Consider the following 4,649-nt stretch of genomic DNA (forward strand, 5'->3'; position numbering starts at 1 on the left):
GAATCGGGTGGGCCCGACGACTCCAACCCTGCCTTGTGATTGGTCAGAAACGTCCAGTGAGGCTCATCGCCCACGCAGTCACCGCATGAAAGATGTGATCATTATTGTTAGTCTAATTCATTTTGTTCTTATTCTTATTCTTATTCTTATTCTTTCTTCCCTCATTCATAACAAATCTTGGAAAATATACAGCAGAACTGACATGTCATTTAAAATTCTAAGACAATTAGCAAGAAAGTTGTGATATTCTTATTTTTTTCATTCTTTTTATTCTATTTTTTTCTTATTCTTGTCATAATTAATATTGTTATCTTTATTATTTTCATTTTTTTTTATTATTCTTCCTTATCTTATTCTTATTTATCCTACTTTTAGAGAGATGAGGCTTGTGCGGTCACCCATCCAAGTTCTGCCCGGACCCCCTGCTTAACCTTGCTGATCCCGCCGTCAGCTGATTGGTCAAGAGCGGAGAACAAGGTGTTGGGAGGGCTTATTTCTCTTATTCTTATTCTTTCCTGTATTGTTGTTGCATTGTTGTGCTGAAAATGTTGGAAAATATGCACTAAAATTAACCCTTCATTCATAATTCTACGACAATTAGCAAGAGAGATATATTATTACTTTTTTCCCTTATTTTTGTTCTTTTTATTCTTAATCTTCTTTTTTTTATTATAGTTGTTATTGTTATTTTATTATTTTCGTTTTTCGTTCATTCTCCTCATTCTTATTGCTATTTTTTTCTATTCTCAGAGAGATGAGGCTTTTGTGGTCACCCATCCAAGTTCTTCCCGGACCCCCTGCTTAACTGCGCTGATCCCGCCGTTAGCTAATTGGCCAAGACCGGAGAACTAGGTGTTGGGAGGCCTTCTTTCTATTATTCTTATTCTTTCTTCCCCCATTCATATCGTTGTATTGGAAATGTTGGAAAATATACAAAAGAATTCACCCTTCTATGACAATTAGGAAGAAAGACATGGGATGCTTTCTTTCTTTTTTTTTATATTCCTTTATTGTAATTTTTCTTATTCTTGTTATAATAATTCTTACTGTTATCTTTATTACTTAAAATTTTCGTTCATTCTCCCTATTCTTATTCTTATTTTTTTTATTTATTTATTTTTTTTCAGACAGATGAGGCTTGTGTAGTCACCCATCCAAGTATTGCCCGAAACCCCTGCGTAATCTCGACGATTTCATTTGACAATACCTATTTACTTATTTATTTATTATTATATTTATTAAAAAAAAAAAAGAAGAAAAGAAGATGAAGAATAAGGTATGTAATCGAAATACTCTCTCTATACTGTAGCAATAGTTTAGCTGGATGTACTTGTATTGTGTCAAAAATACTTGCAATATCTGCAATTGTAACCTGCAGTGTCGGCATAATGCATAATTAAGCAATGAAAAGAAAAATTAATAAAAGAATAAATGAAAAAAAGAAAGAAAAAAAGATACAATTAACAATTAAATATATTAGCTACCCCTCTACGTTTCTTTATCACTGCAGAAAAATGGAAACATTTTAACGTAGACTTGTCAAAATTCAACTGAAATTAAGGGTTAAATAAGGATTGTCACCCCTTCCCCAGAGGATATTCATTGTCTTTTAATATATATATATATATATATATATATATATATATATATATATATATATATATATATATATATATATATATATATATATATATATATATATATATATATATATATATATATATATATATATATATATATATATATATATATATTCTTTTTATTTAAAGTCTTATTTAGAGAGAGAGAGAGAGAGAGAGAGAGGTAACGTCCTTGAGGATAGCAGCTCGTCTACGCTCCGCTCAGTGATCAGCGTTAGAATGTAATTCCTCATTTCTTTAAAAAAAAAAAAAAAAAAAAAAAAACAGAAACTTTATTTAGGGGGCTTGCTGGAAACAAACTACAATGGAGGAAAGAACAATATGTCTGCTATATGACCCACCCAGTTAAATTTTCAAGAAGCAAACGCAAGTTGGAAAATACGAGGAAGATAAATTTTCATTTATATACGTTTTATGGTAATTTCTGCCACGCCTTCCTCTATTCATCAAACGTCACTGACACTTATTCCCTTTATTTTTTACTTTACAGAATCTTTTGTAGGGCAAGACTCTAGAGGATATGTGCTTTCATAAATTCTATAATGCTTTGCTTATCATAGAGACATAAAAAAAAAAATAATAATAATAAAAATAAATAAATTAATTAATTTAAAAAATCAAAATAAATAGATATATAAATTAATTAATCAATCAAATAAATTTCTATGCTTCACCTTTATAGCATTCGTATGAATGTCAAAACAAAACAAAAAATATAAATATAAATAATAATATGAAAAAAAAAAATTACTAAATATATGAAAAATAGCATTACTACTACTACTACTACTACTACTACTACTGCTACTACTACTACTATTTTTTTTTTTTTTTTTATGTAGGAAGGACACTGGCCAAGGGCAACAAAAATGTAATAAAAAAAATGCCCACTGAAATGCCAGTCCCATACAGGGGTCAAAGCAGTGGTCAAAAAATGATGAATAAGTGTCTTGAAACCTCCCTCTTGAAGGAATTCAAGTCATAGGAAGGTGGAAATACGGAAGCAGGCAGGGAGTTCCAGAGTTTACCAGAGAAAGGGATGAATGATTGAGAATACTAGTTAACTCTTGCGTTAGAGAAGTGGACAGAATAGAGGTGAGAGAAAGAAGAAAGTCTTGTGCAGCGAGGCCACGGAAGGAGGGGAGGCATGCAGTTAGCAAGATCAGAAGAGCAGTTAGCATGAAAATAGCGGTAGAAGACAGCTAGATATGCAACATTGCGGCGGTGAGAGAGAAGCTGAAGACAGTCAGTTAGAGGAGAGGAGTTGATGAGACGAAAAGCTTTTGATTCCACCCTGTCTAGAAAAGCAGTATGAGTGGAACCCCCCTCAGACATGTGAAGCATACTCCATACATGGACGGATAAGGCCCTTGTACAGAGTTAGCAGCTGGGGGGGTGAGAAAAACTGGCGGAGACGTCTCAGAACACCTAACTTCATAAAAGCTGTTTTAGCTAGAGATGAGATGTGAAGTTTCCAGTTCAGATTATAAGTAAAGGACAGACCGAGGATGTTCAATGTAGAAGAGGGGGACAGTTGAGTGTCATTGAAGAAGAGGGGATAGTTGTCTGGAAGGTTGTGTCGAGTTGATAGATGGAGGAATTGATTTTTTGAGGCATTGAACAATATCAAGTTTGTTCTGCCCCAATGAGAAATTTTAGAAAGATCAGAAGTCAGGCGTTCTGTGGCTTCCCTGCGTGATATGTTTACCTCCTGAAGGGTTGGACGTCTATGAAAAGACGTGGAAAAGTGCAGGGTGGTATCTTCAGCGTAGGAGTGGATAGGACAAGAAGTTTGGTTTAGAAGATCATTAATGAATAATAAGAAGAGAGTGGGTGACAGGACAGAACCCTGAGGAACACCACTGTTAATTGATTTAGGAGAAGAACAGTGACCGTCTACCACAGCAGCAATAGAACGGTCAAAAAGGAAACTTGAGATGAAGTAAACAGAGAGAAGGATAGAAACCGTAGGAGGGTAGTTTGGAAATCAAAGCTTTGTGCCAGACTCTATCAAAAGCTTTTGATAATTATGTCCAAGGCAACAGCAAAAGTTTCACCAAAATCTCTAAAAGAGGATGACCAAGACTCAGTAAGGAAAGCCAGAAGATCACCAGTAGAGCGGCCTTGACGGAACCCATACTGGCGATCAGATAGAAGGTTGTGGAGTGATAGATGTTTAAGAATCTTCCTGTTGAAGATAGATTCAAAAACTTTAGATAGGCAGGAAATTAAAGCAATAGGATGGTAGTTTGAGGGATTAGAACGGTCACCCTTTTTAGGAACAGGTTGAATGTAAGTAAACTTCCAGCAAGAAGGAAAGGTAGTGTTGACAGACAGAGCTGAAAGAATTTGAATAGGCAAGGTGCAAGCATGGAGGCATTGTTTCGGAGAACAATAGGAGGGACCCCATCCGGTCCATAAGCCTTCCGAGGGTTTAGGCCAGCGAGGGCATGGAAAACATCATTGCGAAGAATTTTAATAGGTGGCATGAAGTTGTCAGAGGGTGGAGGAGAGGGAGGAACAAGCCCAGAATCGTCCAATGTAGAATTTTTAGCAAAGGTTTGAGCAAAGATTTCAGCTTTAGAAATAGATGCGATAGCAGTGGTGCCATCTGGTTGAAATAGAGTAGGGAAAGAAGAAGCAGCAAAGTTATTGGAGATACTTTTTGGCTAGATGCCAGAAATCACGAAGGGAGTTAGAGAGAGAGAGAGAGAGAGAGAGAGAGAGAGAGAGAGAGAGAGAGAGAGAGAGAGAGAGAGAGAGAGAGAGAGAGAGAGAATGTGTGTGTGTGTATATGTGTCGGTTGGGTTGTGAAGGATGGGAAAAACCAGCAAGCCTCGGCTCCACTGACTGATCGATACTTGAATGTAATTCAAGTAAGGCGAAGTTAGGTTAGATTAGGTCAGGTCAGGTTAAGTTAGGTTAGGTTAGGTTAATTTAGGTTAGGTTGTTAGTGTTAGTTTAGGGTAGTTTAGGTGATGTTACGTTATGTTAGGTTAGGTTAGGTTA

Source organism: Scylla paramamosain, unplaced genomic scaffold (assembly GCF_035594125.1).
Source record: "Scylla paramamosain isolate STU-SP2022 unplaced genomic scaffold, ASM3559412v1 Contig68, whole genome shotgun sequence".
Lineage (NCBI taxonomy): Eukaryota > Metazoa > Arthropoda > Malacostraca > Decapoda > Portunidae > Scylla > Scylla paramamosain.